We start from the raw sequence: 17,609 nt of genomic DNA on the forward strand, positions 1-17,609 counted from the left end.
AGGAGAGAGCCTTAGCTAGGGTTAGGGTTCGGTCCAGGGACGTCGCCAGGGCCGAAGCGACTCCGGTCTCGTGATCTCCCTCAAGGGCTGAAGTGAGGGCCCATGCCAGGAGGCGGCTCAAATGCAGGATTAGGTGTCGAGGCAGGCTTAGGTTTCGGGGGAGGGTCCGGGTTCGGGGTAGGGTTAGGGTTACGGTTAGGTCCCAGGAGGTTCCAGGCGCTGAACTCACAGCAAGGCAGTGGTCTCCCCGAAGGGCTGAGTTGAGGGCACAAGGGACGGTGCCGGTCAGGGTCACTCTTTGGCTGCCAAGACCACACACGTCGATAAGCCCCTGGTCGAGGAGGCCTCCGGAATCCTCTCGGGAGCTGCAGCCGGGCCTGGGAAACGACATGGTGAGCTTCCATGTTCCTTGCCGAGTCAGCCTGCACCGCTTCTGTTCCCTATGCGCGTGATGCTGTCCGACCTTGGAATTGGGTCCCCATGCGGAGAGAGCCTTAGCTAGGGTTAGGGTTCGGTCAGGGACGTCGCCAGGGCCGAAGCGACACCTGTCTCGTGATCTCCCTCGAGGGCTGAAGTGAGGGCCCATGCCAGGAGGCGGCTCAAATGCAGGATAAGGGAACGAGGCAGGCTTACGTTTCGGTGGAGGCTAACGGTTCGGGGTAGGGTTAGGGTTAGGTTTAGGTCCCAGGAGGTTCCAGGCGCTGAACTCACAGAAGGGCAGTGGTCTCCCCGAAGGGCTGAGTTGAGGGCACAAGGGACGGTGCCTGTCAGGGTCCCTCTTTGGCTGCCAAGACCACACGCGTCGATAAGCCCCTGGTCGAGGAGGCCTCCGGAATCCTCTCGGGAGCTGCAGCCGGGCCTGGGAAACGACATGGTGAGCTTCCAGGTTCCTTGCCGAGTCAGCCTGCACCGCTTCTGTTCCCTATTCGCGTGATGCTGTCCGACCTTGGAATTGAGTCCACATGAGTTGAGAGCCTTAGCTAGGGTTAGGGTTCGGTCCAGGGACGACGCCTGGGCCGAAGCGACTCCGGTCTCGTGATCTCCCTCGAGGGCTGAAGTGAGGGCCCATGCCAGAAGGCGGCTCAAATGCAGGATAAGGGAACGTGGCAGGCTTTGGTTTCAGTGGAGGGTAACGGTTCGGGGAAGGGCTAGGTTTAGGGTTAAGTCCAAAGAGGTTCCAGACGCCCAACTCACAGCAGGGCAGTGTTGTTCCCGAAGGGCTTAGTTGCGGGCACAAAGGACGGTCCCGGTCAGGATCCCTCTTTGGCTGCCAAGGCCACACACGTCGATAAGCCCCTGGTCGGGGAGGCCTCCGGAATCCTCTCGGGAGCTGCAGCCGGGCATGGGAAACGACATGGTGAGCTTCCAGGTTCCTTGGCAAGTCAGCCTGCTCCGCTTCTGGACCCCAGGCTCGTGATGCTGTCCTACCTTGGAATTGGGTCCCCATGCGGAGAGAGCCTTATCTAGGGTTAGGGTTCAGTCCAGGGACGTCGCCAGGGCCGAAGCGACTCCGGTCTCGTGATCTCCCTCTGGGGCTGAAGTGAGGGCCCATGCCAGGAGGCTGCTCAAATGCAGGATAAGGTATCAGGGCAGGCTTAGGTGTCGGTGGAGGGTCCTGGTTGGGGTAGGTTTAGGGTTAGGGTTGGGTCCCAGGAGGTTCCAGGCGCTGAACTCACAACAGGGTAGTGGTCTCCCCGAAGGGTTGAGTTGAAGCACAAGGCACCGTGCCGGTCAGGGTCCCTCTTTGGCTGTCAAGGCCACAGATGTCGATAAGACCCTGGTCGAGGAGGCCTCCGGAATCCTCTCGGGAGCTGCAGCCGGGCCTGGGAAACGACATGGTGAGATTCCAAGTTCAATGCCGAGTCAGCATGCACCGCTTCTGGACCCCAGGCGCATGATGCTGTCCGACCTTGGAATTGGGTCCCCATGAGGAGAGAGCCTTAGCTAGGGTTAGGGTTCGGTCCAGGGACTTCGCCAGGGCCGAAGCGACTCCGGTCTCGTGATCTCCCTCAAGGGCTGAAGTGAGGGCCCATGCCAGGAGGCGGCTCAAATGCAGGATTAGGTGTCGAGGCAGGCTTAGGTTTCGGTGGAGGGTCCTGGTTCGGGGTAGGGTTAGTGTTAGGGTTAGGTCCCAGGAGGTTCCAGGCGCTGAACTCACAGCAAGGCAGTGGTCTCCCCGAAGGGCTGAGTTGAGGGCACAAGGGACGGTGCCGGTCAGGGTCCCTCTTTGCCTGCCAAGACCACACACGTCGATAAGCCCCTGATCGAGGAGGCCTCCGGAGTCCTCTCGGGAGCTGCAGCCGGGCCTGGGAAACGACATGGTGAGCTTCCAGGTTCCTTGCCGAGTCTGCCTGCACCGCTTCTGTTCCCTATGCGCGTGATGCTGTCCGATCTTGGAATTGGTTCCCCATGAGGAGAGAGCCTTAGCTAGGGTTAGGGTTCGGTCCAGGGACGATGCCAGGGCCGAAGCGACTCCGCTCTCGTGATCTCCCTCGAGGTCTGAAGTGAGGGCCCATGCCAGAAGGCGGCTCAACTGCAGGATAAGGGAACGAGGCAAGCTTAGGTTTCAGTGGAGGGTAAACGGTTCGCCGAAGGTTTAGGGTTAGGGTTAGGTCCCAAGAGGTTCCAGACGCCGAACTAACAGCAGGGCAGTGTTCTTCCCGAAGGGCTTAGTTGCGGGCACAAAGGGCGGTGCCGGTCAGGATCCCTCTTTGGCTGCCAAGGCCACACACGTCGATAAGCCCCTGGTCGAGGAGGTCTCCGGAATCCTCTCGGGAGCTGCAGCCGGGCCTGGGAAACGACATGGTGAGCTTCCAGGTTCCTTGACGAGTCAGCCTGCACCGCTTCTGGACACCAGGCGCGTGATGCTGTCCGACCTTGGAATTGGGTCCCCATGCGGAGAGAGCCTTAGCTAGGGTTAAGGTTCGGTCCAGCGAAGTCGCCAGGGCCAAAGCGACTCTGGTCTCGTGATCTCCCTCGAGGGCTGAAGTGAGGGCCCATGCCAGGAGGCGGCTCAAATGCAGGATTAGGGATCGAGGCAGGCTTAGGTTTCGGTGGAGGGTAACGGTTCTGGTTAGGTTTAGGTTTAGGGGTAGGACCCAGGAGATTCCAGGCTCCGAACTCACAGCAGGGCAGTGGTCTCCCCGAAGGGCTGAGTTGAGCGCACAAGGAACGGTGCCGGTCATGGTCCCTCTTTGGATCAAGGCCACACACCTCGATAAGCCCCTGGTCGAGGAGGCCTCCGGAATCCTCTCGGGAGCTGCAGCCGGGCCTGGGAAACGACATGGTGAGATTCCAAGTTCCATGCCGAGTCAGCCTGCACCGCTTCTGGACCCCAGGCGCGTGATGCTGTCCAACCTTGGAATTGGGTCCTCATGAGGAGAGAGCCATAGCTAGGGTTAGGGTTTGGTCCAGGGATGTCGCCAGGGCCGAAGCGACTCCGGTCTCGTGATCTCCCTCGAGGGCTGAAGTGAGCGCCCATGCCAGGAGTCGGCTCAAATGCAGGATTAGGGATCGAGGCAGGCTTCGGTTTCGGTAGAGGGTCCTGGTTCGGGTAGGGTTAGGGATAGGGTTAGGTCCCATGAGGTTCCAGGCGCTGAACTCACAGCAGGGCAGTGGTCTCCCCGAAGGCCTGAGTTGAGGGCAGAAGGGACGGTGCCGCTCAGGGTCCCTTTTTGGCTGCCAACACCACACACGTCGATAAGCCCCTGGTCGAGGAGGCCTCCGGAATCCTCTCGGGAGCTGCAGCCGGGCCTGGGAAACGACATGGTGAGATTCCAAGTTCAATGCCGAGTCAGCATGCACCGCTTCTGGACCCCAGGCGCATGATGCTGTCCGACCTTGGAATTGGGTCCCCATGAGGAGAGAGCCTTAGCTAGGGTTAGGGTTCGGTCCAGGGACTTCGCCAGGGCCGAAGCGACTCCGGTCTCGTGATCTCCCTCAAGGGCTGAAGTGAGGGCCCATGCCAGGAGGCGGCTCAAATGCAGGATTAGGTGTCGAGGCAGGCTTAGGTTTCGGTGGAGGGTCCTGGTTCGGGGTAGGGTTAAGGTTAGGGTTAGGTCCCAGGAGGTTCCAGGCGCTGAACTCACAGCAGGGCAGTGGTCTCCCCGAAGGCCTGAGTTGAGGGCAGAAGGGACGGTGCCGCTCAGGGTCCCTTTTTGGCTGCCAACACCACACACGTCGATAAGCCCCTGGTCGAGGAGGCCTCCGGAATCCTCTCGGGAGCTGCAGCCGGCCTGGGAAACGACATGGTTTGCTTCCATGTTCCTTGCCGAGTCAGCCTGCACCGCTTCTGTTCCCTATGCGCGTGATGCTGTCCGTCCTTGGAATTGGGTCCCCATGAGGAGAGAGCCTTAGCTAGGGTTAGGGTTCGGTCCAGGGACGATGCCAGGGCCGAAGCGACTCCGCTCTCGTGATCTCCCTCGGGGGCTGAAGTGAGGGCCCATGCCAGGAGGCGGCTTAAATGCAGGATAAGGGAACGAGGCAGGCTTACGTGTTGGTGGAGGCTAACGGTTCGGACTAGGGTTAGGGTTAGGGTTAGGTCCAAGGACGTTCCAGGCGCTGAACTCACAGCAGGGCAGTGGTCTCCCCGAAGGGCTGAGTGGAGGGCACAAGGGACGGTGCCGGTCAGGGTCCATTTTTGGCTGCCAAGTCCACACACGACGAAAAGCCCCTGGTCGAGGAGGCCTCCGGAATCCTCTCGGGAGCTGCAGCCGGGCCTGGGAAACGACATGGTGAGATTCCAAGTTCCTTGGCAAGTCAGCCTGCACCGCTTCTGTTCCCTATGCGCGTGATGCTCTCCGACCTTGGAATTTGGTCCCCATGAGGAGAGTGCCTTAGCTAGGGTTAGGGTTCGGTCCAGGGACGTCGCCAGGGCCGAAGCGACTCCGGTCTCGTGATCTCCCTCGAGGGCTGAAGTGAGGGCCCATGCCAGGAGGCTGCTCAAATGCAGGATAAGGGAATGAGGCAAGCTTAGGTTTCAGTGGAGGGTAACGTTTCGGGGAAGGGTTAGGGTTAGGGTTAAGTCCCAAGTGGTTCCAGACGCCGAACTCACAGCAGGGCAGTGTTCTTTCCGAAGTGCTTAGTTGCGGGCACAAAGGACGGTGCCGGTCAGGATACCTCTTTGGCTGCCAAGGCCACACACGTCGATAAGCCCCTGGTCGAGGAGCCCTCGGAATCCTCTCGGGAGCTGCATCTGGGCCTGGGAAACGACATGGTGAGCTTCCAGGTACCTTGGCAAGTCAGCCTGCACCGCTTCTGGTCCCCAGGCTCGTGATGCTGTCCTACGTTGGAATTGGGTCCCCATGCGGAGAGAGCCTTAACTAGGGTTAGGGTTCGGTCCAGGGACGTCGCCAGGGCCGAAGCGACTCCGGTCTCGTGATCTCCCTCGAGGACTGAAGTGAGGGCCCATTCCAGAAGGCGTCTCAAATGCAGGAATAGGGATCGAGGCTGGCTTAGGTTTCGGTGGAGGGTCCTGGTTCGGGGTAGGGTTAGGGTTAGGGTTAGGTCCCAGGAAGTTCCAGGCGCCTTTCCCAAAGCAGGGCAGTGGTCTCCCCGAAGGGCTGAGTTGAGGGCACAAGGGATCGTGCCGGTCAGGGTCCCTCGTTGGCTGTCAAGGCCACACACGTCGATAAGACCCTGGTCGAGGAGGCCTCCGGAATCCTCTCGGGAGCTGCAGCCGGGCCTGGGAAACGACATGGTGAGATTGCAAGGTCCATGCCGAGTCAGCCTGCACCGCTTCTGGACCCCAGGCGCATGATGCTGTCCGACCTTGGAATTGGGTCCCCATGAGGAGAGAGCCTTAGCTAGGGTTAGGGTTCGGTCCAGGGACGTCGCCAGGGCCGAAGCGACTCCGGTCTCGTGATCTCCCTCAAGGGCTGAAGTGAGGGCCCATGCCAGGAGGCGGCTCAAATGCAGGATTAGGTGTCGAGGCAGGCTTAGGTTTCGGGGGAGGGTCCGGGTTCGGGGTAGGGTTAGGGTTAGGGTTAGGTCCCAGGAGGTTCCAGGCGCTGAACTCACAGCAAGGCAGTGGTCTCCCCGAAGGGCTGAGTTGAGGGCACAAGGGACGGTGCCGGTCAGGGTCACTCTTTGGCTGCCAAGACCACACACGTCGATAAGCCCCTGGTCGAGGAGGCCTCCGGAATCCTCTCGGGAGCTGCAGCCGGGCCTGGGAAACGACATGGTGAGCTTCCATGTTCCTTGCCGAGTCAGCCTGCACCGCTTCTGTTCCCTATGCGCGTGATGCTGTCCGACCTTGGAATTGGATCCCCATGCGGAGAGAGCCTTAGCTAGGGTTAGGGTTCGGTCAGGGACGTCGCCAGGGCCGAAGCGACACCTGTCTCGTGATCTCCCTCGAGGGCTGAAGTGAGGGCCCATGCCAGGAGGCGGCTCAAATGCAGGATAAGGGAACGAGGCAGGCTTACGTTTCGGTGGAGGCTAACGGTTCGGGGTAGGGTTAGGGTTAGGTTTAGGTCCCAGGAGGTTCCAGGCGCTGAACTCACAGAAGGGCAGTGGTCTCCCCGAAGGGCTGAGTTGAGGGCACAAGGGACGGTGCCTGTCAGGGTCCCTCTTTGGCTGCCAAGACCACACGCGTCGATAAGCCCCTGGTCGAGGAGGCCTCCGGAATCCTCTCGGGAGCTGCAGCCGGGCCTGGGAAACGACATGGTGAGCTTCCAGGTTCCTTGCCGAGTCAGCCTGCACCGCTTCTGTTCCCTATTCGCGTGATGCTGTCCGACCTTGGAATTGAGTCCACATGAGTTGAGAGCCTTAGCTAGGGTTAGGGTTCGGTCCAGGGACGACGCCTGGGCCGAAGCGACTCCGGTCTCGTGATCTCCCTCGAGGGCTGAAGTGAGGGCCCATGCCAGAAGGCGGCTCAAATGCAGGATAAGGGAACGTGGCAGGCTTTGGTTTCAGTGGAGGGTAACGGTTCGGGGAAGGGCTAGGGTTAGGGTTAAGTCCAAAGAGGTTCCAGACGCCCGACTCACAGCAGGGCAGTGTTGTTCCCGAAGGGCTTAGTTGCGGGCACAAAGGACGGTCCCGGTCAGGATCCCTCTTTGGCTGCCAAGGCCACACACGTCGATAAGCCCCTGGTCGGGGAGGCCTCCGGAATCCTCTCGGGAGCTGCAGCCGGGCATGGGAAACGACATGGTGAGCTTCCAGGTTCCTTGGCAAGTCAGCCTGCTCCGCTTCTGGACCCCAGGCTCGTGATGCTGTCCTACCTTGGAATTGGGTCCCCATGCGGAGAGAGCCTTATCTAGGGTTAGGGTTCAGTCCAGGGACGTCGCCAGGGCCGAAGCGACTCCGGTCTCGTGATCTCCCTCTGGGGCTGAAGTGAGGGCCCATGCCAGGAGGCGGCTCAAATGCAGGATTAGGTATCAGGGCAGGCTTAGGTGTCGGTGGAGGGTCCTGGTTGGGGTAGGTTTAGGGTTAGGGTTGGGTCCCAGGAGGTTCCAGGCGTTGAACTCACAACAGGGTAGTGGTCTCCCCGAAGGGTTGAGTTGAAGCACAAGGGACCGTGCCGGTCAGGGTCCCTCTTTGGCTGTCAAGGCCACAGATGTCGATAAGACCCTGGTCGAGGAGGCCTCCGGAATCCTCTCGGGAGCTGCAGCCGGGCCTGGGAAACGACATGGTGAGATTCCAAGTTCAATGCCGAGTCAGCATGCACCGCTTCTGGACCCCAGGCGCATGATGCTGTCCGACCTTGGAATTGGGTCCCCATGAGGAGAGAGCCTTAGCTAGGGTTAGGGTTCGGTCCAGGGACTTCGCCAGGGCCGAAGCGACTCCGGTCTCGTGATCTCCCTCAAGGGCTGAAGTGAGGGCCCATGCCAGGAGGCGGCTCAAATGCAGGATTAGGTGTCGAGGCAGGCTTAGGTTTCGGTGGAGGGTCCTGGTTCGGGGTAGGGTTAGTGTTAGGGTTAGGTCCCAGGAGGTTCCAGGCGCTGAACTCACAGCAAGGCAGTGGTCTCCCCGAAGGGCTGAGTTGAGGGCACAAGGGACGGTGCCGGTCAGGGTCCCTCTTTGCCTGCCAAGACCACACACGTCGATAAGCCCCTGATCGAGGAGGCCTCCGGAGTCCTCTCGGGAGCTGCAGCCGGGCCTGGGAAACGACATGGTGAGCTTCCAGGTTCCTTGCCGAGTCAGCCTGCACCGCTTCTGTTCCTATGCGCGTGATGCTGTCCTACCTTGGAATTGGGTCCCCATGAGGAGAGAGCCTTAGCTAGGGGTAGGGTTCAGTCCAGGGACGACGCCAGGGCCGAAGCGACTCCGCTCTCGTGATCTCCCTCGAGGGCTGAAGTGAGGGCCCATGCCAGAAGGCGGCTCAAATGCAGGATAAGGGAATGAGGCAGGCTTAGGTTTCAGTGGAGGGTAACGGTTCGGGGAAGGTTTAGGGTTAGGGTTAGGTCCCAAGAGGTTCCAGACTCCGAACTCACAGCAGGGCAGTGTTCTTTCCGAAGGGCTTAGTTGCGGGGACAAAGGACGGTGCCGGTCAGGGTCCCTCTTTGGCTGCCAAGATGACACACGGCGATAAGCCCGTGCTCGAGGAGGCCTCGGAATCCTCTCGAGAGCTGCAGCCGGGCCTGGGAAACGACATGGTGAGCTTCCAGGTTCCTTGGCAAGTCAGCCTGCACCGCGTCAGGACCCCAGGCTCATGATTTTGTCCGACCTTCGAATTGGGTCCCCATGCGGAGAGAGCCTTATCTAGATTTAGGGTTCGGTCCAGGAACGTCGCCAGGGCCGAAGCGACTCCGGTCTCGTGTTCTCCCTCGAGACCTGAATTGAGGGCCCATGCCAGGAGGCGGCTCAAATGCAGGATTAGGTGTCGAGGCAGGCTTAGGTTTCGGTGGAGGGTCCTGGTTCGGGGTAGGGTTAGTGTTAGGGTTAGGTCCCAGGAGGTTCCAGGCGCTGAACTCACAGCAAGGCAGTGGTCTCCCCGAAGGGCTGAGTTGAGGGCACAAGGGACGGTGCCGGTCAGGGTCCCTCTTTGCCTGCCAAGACCACACACGTCGATAAGCCCCTGATCGAGGAGGCCTCCGGAGTCCTCTCGGGAGCTGCAGCCGGGCCTGGGAAACGACATGGTGAGCTTCCAGGTTCCTTGCCGAGTCTGCCTGCACCGCTTCTGTTCCCTATGCGCGTGATGCTGTCCGATCTTGGAATTGGTTCCCCATGAGGAGAGAGCCTTAGCTAGGGTTAGGGTTCGGTCCAGGGACGATGCCAGGGCCGAAGCGACTCCGCTCTCGTGATCTCCCTCGAGGTCTGAAGTGAGGGCCCATGCCAGAAGGCGGCTCAACTGCAGGATAAGGGAACGAGGCAAGCTTAGGTTTCAGTGGAGGGTAAACGGTTCGCCGAAGGTTTAGGGTTAGGGTTAGGTCCCAAGAGGTTCCAGACGCCGAACTAACAGCAGGGCAGTGTTCTTCCCGAAGGGCTTAGTTGCGGGCACAAAGGGCGGTGCCGGTCAGGATCCCTCTTTGGCTGCCAAGGCCACACACGTCGATAAGCCCCTGGTCGAGGAGGTCTCCGGAATCCTCTCGGGAGCTGCAGCCGGGCCTGGGAAACGACATGGTGAGCTTCCAGGTTCCTTGACGAGTCAGCCTGCACCGCTTCTGGACACCAGGCGCGTGATGCTGTCCGACCTTGGAATTGGGTCCCCATGCGGAGAGAGCCTTAGCTAGGGTTAAGGTTCGGTCCAGCGAAGTCGCCAGGGCCAAAGCGACTCTGGTCTCGTGATCTCCCTCGAGGGCTGAAGTGAGGGCCCATGCCAGGAGGCGGCTCAAATGCAGGATTAGGGATCGAGGCAGGCTTAGGTTTCGGTGGAGGGTAACGGTTCTGGTTAGGTTTAGGTTTAGGGGTAGGACCCAGGAGATTCCAGGCTCCGAACTCACAGCAGGGCAGTGGTCTCCCCGAAGGGCTGAGTTGAGCGCACAAGGAACGGTGCCGGTCATGGTCCCTCTTTGGATCAAGGCCACACACCTCGATAAGCCCCTGGTCGAGGAGGCCTCCGGAATCCTCTCGGGAGCTGCAGCCGGGCCTGGGAAACGACATGGTGAGATTCCAAGTTCCATGCCGAGTCAGCCTGCACCGCTTCTGGACCCCAGGCGCGTGATGCTGTCCAACCTTGGAATTGGGTCCTCATGAGGAGAGAGCCATAGCTAGGGTTAGGGTTTGGTCCAGGGATGTCGCCAGGGCCGAAGCGACTCCGGTCTCGTGATCTCCCTCGAGGGCTGAAGTGAGCGCCCATGCCAGGAGTCGGCTCAAATGCAGGATTAGGGATCGAGGCAGGCTTCGGTTTCGGTAGAGGGTCCTGGTTCGGGTAGGGTTAGGGATAGGGTTAGGTCCCATGAGGTTCCAGGCGCTGAACTCACAGCAGGGCAGTGGTCTCCCCGAAGGCCTGAGTTGAGGGCAGAAGGGACGGTGCCGCTCAGGGTCCCTTTTTGGCTGCCAACACCACACACGTCGATAAGCCCCTGGTCGAGGAGGCCTCCGGAATCCTCTCGGGAGCTGCAGCCGGGCCTGGGAAACGACATGGTGAGATTCCAAGTTCAATGCCGAGTCAGCATGCACCGCTTCTGGACCCCAGGCGCATGATGCTGTCCGACCTTGGAATTGGGTCCCCATGAGGAGAGAGCCTTAGCTAGGGTTAGGGTTCGGTCCAGGGACTTCGCCAGGGCCGAAGTGACTCCGGTCTCGTGATCTCCCTCAAGGGCTGAAGTGAGGGCCCATGCCAGGAGGCGGCTCAAATGCAGGATTAGGTGTCGAGGCAGGCTTAGGTTTCGGTGGAGGGTCCTGGTTCGGGGTAGGGTTAAGGTTAGGGTTAGGTCCCAGGAGGTTCCAGGCGCTGAACTCACAGCAGGGCAGTGGTCTCCCCGAAGGCCTGAGTTGAGGGCAGAAGGGACGGTGCCGCTCAGGGTCCCTTTTTGGCTGCCAACACCACACACGTCGATAAGCCCCTGGTCGAGGAGGCCTCCGGAATCCTCTCGGGAGCTGCAGCCGGCCTGGGAAACGACATGGTTTGCTTCCATGTTCCTTGCCGAGTCAGCCTGCACCGCTTCTGTTCCCTATGCGCGTGATGCTGTCCGTCCTTGGAATTGGGTCCCCATGAGGAGAGAGCCTTAGCTAGGGTTAGGGTTCGGTCCAGGGACGATGCCAGGGCCGAAGCGACTCCGCTCTCGTGATCTCCCTCGGGGGCTGAAGTGAGGGCCCATGACAGGAGGCGGCTCAAATGCAGGATAAGGGAACGAGGCAGGCTTACGTGTTGGTGGAGGCTAACGGTTCGGGGTAGGGTTAGGGTTAGGGTTAGGTCCCAGGAGGTTCCAGGCGCTGAACTCACAGCAGGGCAGTGGTCTCCCCGAAGGGCTGAGTTGAGGGCACAAGGGACGGTGCCGGTCAGGGTCCCTCTTTGGCTGCCAAGACCACACGCGTCGATAAGCCCCTGGTCGAGGAGGCCTCCGGAATCCTCTTGGGAGCTGCAGCCGGGCCTGGGAAACGACATGGTGAGCTTCCAGGTTCCTTGGCAAGTCAGCCTGCACCGCTTCTGGACCCCAGGCTCGTGATGCTGTCCTACCTTGGAATTGGGTCCCCATGCGGAGAGAGACTTATCTAGGGTTAGGGTTCGGTCCAGGGACGTCGCCAGGGCCGAAGCGACTCCGGTCTCGTGATCTCCCTCGAGGCTTGAAGTGAGGGCCCATGCCAGAAGGCGGCTCAAATGCACGAATAGGGATCGAGGCTGGCTTAGGTTTCGGTGGAGGGTCCTGGTTCGGGGTAGGTTTAGGGTTAGGGTTAGGTCCCAGGAGGTTCCAGGCGCTGAACTCACAGCAGGGCAGTGGTCTCCCCGAAGGGTTGAGTTGAAGCACAAGGGACCGTGCCGGTTAGGGTCCCTCTTTGGCTGTGAAGGCCACACACGTCGATAAGCCCCTGGTCGAGGAGGCCTCCGGAACCCTCTCTGGAGCTGCTGCCGGGCCTGGGAAACGACATGTGAGATTCCAAGTTCAATGCCGCGTCAGCATGCACCGCTACTGGACCCCAGGCGCATGATGCTGTCCGACCTTGGAATTGGGTCCCCATGAGGAGAGAGCCTTAGCTAGGGTTAGGGCTCGGTCCAGGGACGTCGCCAGGGCCGAAGCAACTCCGGTCTCGTGATCTCCCTCAAGGGCTGAAGTGAGGGCCCATGCCAGAAGGCGGCTCAAATGCAGGATTAGGTGTCGAGGCAGGCTTAGGTTTCGGGGGAGGGTCCAGGTTCGGGGTAGGGTTAGGGTTAGGGTTAGGTCCCAGGAGGTTCCAGGCGCTGAACTCACAGCAAGGCAGTGGTCTCCCCGAAGGGCTGAGTTGAGGGCACAAGGGACGGTGCCGGTCAGGGTCACTCTTTGGCTGCCAAGACCACACACGTCGATAAGCCCCTGGTCGAGGAGGCCTCCGGAATCCTCTCGGGAGCTGCAGCCGGGCCTGGCAAACGACATGGTGAGCTTCCAGGTTCCTTGGCAAGTCAGCCTGCCCCGCTTCTGGACCCCAGGCTCGTGATGCTGTCCTACCTTGGAATTGGGTCCCCATGCGGAGAGAGCCTTATCTAGAGTTAGGGTTCGGTCCAGGGACGTCGCCAGGGCCAAAGCGACTCCGGTCTGGTGATCTCCCTCGAGGCCTGAAATGAGGGCCCATGCCACACGGCAGCTCAAATGCAGGAATAGGGATCGAGGCTGGCTTCGGTTTTGGTGGAGGGTCCTTTTTCGGGGTAGGGTTAGGGTTAGGGTTGGGTCCCAGGAGGTTCCAGGCGCCGAACCCACAGCCGGGCAGTGGTCTCCCCGAAGGGGTGAGTTGAGGGCACAAGGGACCGTGCAGGTCAGGGACCCTCTTTGGCTGTCAAGGCCACACACGTCGATAAGCCCCTGGTCGAGGAGGCCTCCGGAATCCTCTCGGGAGCTGCAGCCAGGCCTGGGAATCGACATGGTGAGATTCCAAGGTCCATGCCGAGTCAGCCTGCACCGCTTCTGGACCCCAGGCGCGTGATGCTGTCCGACCTTGGAATTGGGTCCTCATGAGGAGGGAGCCATAGCTAGGGTTAGGGTTTGGTCAAGGGATGTCGCCAGGGCCGAAGCAACTCCGGTCTCGTGATCTCCCTCGAGGGCTTAGATGAGGGCCCATGTCAGGAGGCGGATCAAATGCAGGATTAGGTGTCGAGGCAGGCTTAGGTTTCGGTGGAGGGTCCTGGTTCGGACTAGGGTTAGGGTTAGGGTTAGGTCCAAGGACGTTCCAGGCGCTGAACTCACAGCAGGGCAGTGGTCTCCCCGAAGGGCTGAGTGGAGGGCACAAGGGACGGTGCCGGTCAGGGTCCATTTTTGGCTGCCAAGTCCACACACGACGAAAAGCCCCTGGTCGAGGAGGCCTCCGGAATCCTCTCGGGAGCTGCAGCCGGGCCTGGGAAACGACATGGTGAGCTTCCAGGTTCCTTGCCGAGTCAGCCTGCACCGCTTCTGTTCCTATGCGCGTGATGCTGTCCTACTTGGAATTGGGTCCCCATGAGGAGAGAGCCTTAGCTAGGGTTAGGGTTCAGTCCAGGGACGACGCCAGGGCCGAAGCGACTCCGCTCTCGTGATCTCCCTCGAGGGCTGAAGTGAGGGCCCATGCCAGAAGGCGGCTCAAATGCAGGATAAGGGAACGAGGCAGGCTTAGGTTTCAGTGGAGGGTAACGGTTCGGGGAAGGTTTAGGGTTAGGGTTAGGTCCCAAGAGGTTCCAGACTCCGAACTCACAGCAGGGCAGTGTTCTTTCCGAAGGGCTTAGTTGCGGGGACAAAGGACGGTGCCGGTCAGGGTCCCTCTTTGGCTGCCAAGATGACACACGGCGATAAGCCCCTGCTCGAGGAGGCCTCCGGAATCCTCTCGAGAGCTGCAGCCGGGCCTGGGAAACGACATGGTGAGCTTCCAGGTTCCTTGGCAAGTCAGCCTGCACCGCGTCAGGACCCCAGGCTCATGATTTTGTCCGACCTTCGAATTGGGTCCCCATGCGGAGAGAGCCTTATCTAGATTTAGGGTTCGGTCCAGGAACGTCGCCAGGGCCGAAGCGACTCCGGTCTCGTGTTCTCCCTCGAGACCTGAATTGAGGGCCCATGCCAGGAGGCGGCTCAAATGCAGGATTAGGTGTCGAGGAAGGCTTAGGTTTCGGTGGAGGGTCCTGGTTCGGGGTAGGGTTAGGGTTAGGGTTAGGTCCCAGGAGGTTCCAGGCGCTGAACTCACAGCAAGGCAGTGGTCTCCCCGAAGGGCTGAGTTGAGGGCACAAGGGACGGTGCCGGTCAGGGTCCCTCTTTGCCTGCCAAGACCACACACGTCGATAAGCCCCTGATCGAGGAGGCCTCCGGAGTCCTCTCGGGAGCTGCAGCCGGGCCTGGGAAACGACATGGTGAGCTTCCAGGTTCCTTGCCGAGTCTGCCTGCACCGCTTCTGTTCCCTATGCGCGTGATGCTGTCCGATCTTGGAATTGGTTCCCCATGAGGAGAGAGCCTTAGCTAGGGTTAGGGTTCGGTCCAGGGACGATGCCAGGGCCGAAGCGACTCCGCTCTCGTGATCTCCCTCGAGGTCTGAAGTGAGGGCCCATGCCAGAAGGCGGCTCAACTGCAGGATAAGGGAACGAGGCAAGCTTAGGTTTCAGTGGAGGGTAAACGGTTCGCCGAAGGTTTAGGGTTAGGGTTAGGTCCCAAGAGGTTCCAGACGCCGAACTAACAGCAGGGCAGTGTTCTTCCCGAAGGGCTTAGTTGCGGGCACAAAGGGCGGTGCCGGTCAGGATCCCTCTTTGGCTGCCAAGGCCACACACGTCGATAAGCCCCTGGTCGAGGAGGTCTCCGGAATCCTCTCGGGAGCTGCAGCCGGGCCTGGGAAACGACATGGTGAGCTTCCAGGTTCCTTGACGAGTCAGCCTGCACCGCTTCTGGACACCAGGCGCGTGATGCTGTCCGACCTTGGAATTGGGTCCCCATGCGGAGAGAGCCTTAGCTAGGGTTAAGGTTCGGTCCAGCGAAGTCGCCAGGGCCAAAGCGACTCTGGTCTCGTGATCTCCCTCGAGGGCTGAAGTGAGGGCCCATGCCAGGAGGCGGCTCAAATGCAGGATTAGGGATCGAGGCAGGCTTAGGTTTCGGTGGAGGGTAACGGTTCTGGTTAGGTTTAGGTTTAGGGGTAGGACCCAGGAGATTCCAGGCTCCGAACTCACAGCAGGGCAGTGGTCTCCCCGAAGGGCTGAGTTGAGCGCACAAGGAACGGTGCCGGTCATGGTCCCTCTTTGGATCAAGGCCACACACCTCGATAAGCCCCTGGTCGAGGAGGCCTCCGGAATCCTCTCGGGAGCTGCAGCCGGGCCTGGGAAACGACATGGTGAGATTCCAAGTTCCATGCCGAGTCAGCCTGCACCGCTTCTGGACCCCAGGCGCGTGATGCTGTCCAACCTTGGAATTGGGTCCTCATGAGGAGAGAGCCATAGCTAGGGTTAGGGTTTGGTCCAGGGATGTCGCCAGGGCCGAAGCGACTCCGGTCTCGTGATCTCCCTCGAGGGCTGAAGTGAGCGCCCATGCCAGGAGTCGGCGCAAATGCAGGATTAGGGATCGAGGCAGGCTTCGGTTTCGGTAGAGGGTCCTGGTTCGGGTAGGGTTAGGGATAGGGTTAGGTCCCATGAGGTTCCAGGCGCTGAACTCACAGCAGGGCAGTGGTCTCCCCGAAGGCCTGAGTTGAGGGCAGAAGGGACGGTGCCGCTCAGGGTCCCTTTTTGGCTGCCAACACCACACACGTCGATAAGCCCCTGGTCGAGGAGGCCTCCGGAATCCTCTCGGGAGCTGCAGCCGGGCCTGGGAAACGACATGGTGAGATTCCAAGTTCAATGCCGAGTCAGCATGCACCGCTTCTGGACCCCAGGCGCATGATGCTGTCCGACCTTGGAATTGGGTCCCCATGAGGAGAGAGCCTTAGCTAGGGTTAGGGTTCGGTCCAGGGACTTCGCCAGGGCCGAAGTGACTCCGGTCTCGTGATCTCCCTCAAGGGCTGAAGTGAGGGCCCATGCCAGGAGGCGGCTCAAATGCAGGATTAGGTGTCGAGGCAGGCTTAGGTTTCGGTGGAGGGTCCTGGTTCGGGGTAGGGTTAAGGTTAGGGTTAGGTCCCAGGAGGTTCCAGGCGCTGAACTCACAGCAGGGCAGTGGTCTCCCCGAAGGCCTGAGTTGAGGGCAGAAGGGACGGTGCCGCTCAGGGTCCCTTTTTGGCTGCCAACACCACACACGTCGATAAGCCCCTGGTCGAGGAGGCCTCCGGAATCCTCTCGGGAGCTGCAGCCGGCCTGGGAAACGACATGGTTTGCTTCCATGTTCCTTGCCGAGTCAGCCTGCACCGCTTCTGTTCCCTATGCGCGTGATGCTGTCCGTCCTTGGAATTGGGTCCCCATGAGGAGAGAGCCTTAGCTAGGGTTAGGGTTCGGTCCAGGGACGATGCCAGGGCCGAAGCGACTCCGCTCTCGTGATCTCCCTCGGGGGCTGAAGTGAGGGCCCATGCCAGGAGGCGGCTCAAATGCAGGATAAGGGAACGAGGCAGGCTTACGTGTTGGTGGAGGCTAACGGTTCGGACTAGGGTTAGGGTTAGGGTTAGGTCCAAGGACGTTCCAGGCGCTGAACTCACAGCAGGGCAGTGGTCTCCCCGAAGGGCTGAGTGGAGGGCACAAGGGACGGTGCCGGTCAGGGTCCATTTTTGGCTGCCAAGTCCACACACGACGAAAAGCCCCTGGTCGAGGAGGCCTCCGGAATCCTCTCGGGAGCTGCAGCCGGGCCTGGGAAACGACATGGTGAGATTCCAAGTTCCTTGGCAAGTCAGCCTGCACCGCTTCTGTTCCCTATGCGCGTGATGCTCTCCGACCTTGGAATTTGGTCCCCATGAGGAGAGTGCCTTAGCTAGGGTTAGGGTTCGGTCCAGGGACGTCGCCAGGGCCGAAGCGACTCCGGTCTCGTGATCTCCCTCGAGGGCTGAAGTGAGGGCCCATGCCAGGAGGCTGCTCAAATGCAGGATAAGGGAATGAGGCAAGCTTAGGTTTCAGTGGAGGGTAACGTTTCGGGGAAGGGTTAGGGTTAGGGTTAAGTCCCAAGAGGTTCCAGACGCCGAACTCACAGCAGGGCAGTGTTCTTTCCGAAGTGCTTAGTTGCGGGCACAAAGGACGGTGCCGGTCAGGATACCTCTTTGGCTGCCAAGGCCACACACGTCGATAAGCCCCTGGTCGAGGAGCCCTCGGAATCCTCTCGGGAGCTGCATCTGGGCCTGGGAAACGACATGGTGAGCTTCCAGGTACCTTGGCAAGTCAGCCTGCACCGCTTCTGGTCCCCAGGCTCGTGATGCTGTCCTACGTTGGAATTGGGTCCCCATGCGGAGAGAGCCTTAACTAGGGTTAGGGTTCGGTCCAGGGACGTCGCCAGGGCCGAAGCGACTCCGGTCTCGTGATCTCCCTCGAGGACTGAAGTGAGGGCCCATTCCAGAAGGCGTCTCAAATGCAGGAATAGGGATCGAGGCTGGCTTAGGTTTCGGTGGATGGTCCTGGTTCGGGGTAGGGTTAGGGTTAGGGTTAGGTCCCAGGAAGTTCCAGGCGCCTTTCCCAAAGCAGGGCAGTGGTC

Source organism: Prionailurus viverrinus, unplaced genomic scaffold (assembly GCF_022837055.1).
Source record: "Prionailurus viverrinus isolate Anna unplaced genomic scaffold, UM_Priviv_1.0 scaffold_52, whole genome shotgun sequence".
NCBI classification, from domain to species: domain Eukaryota; kingdom Metazoa; phylum Chordata; class Mammalia; order Carnivora; family Felidae; genus Prionailurus; species Prionailurus viverrinus.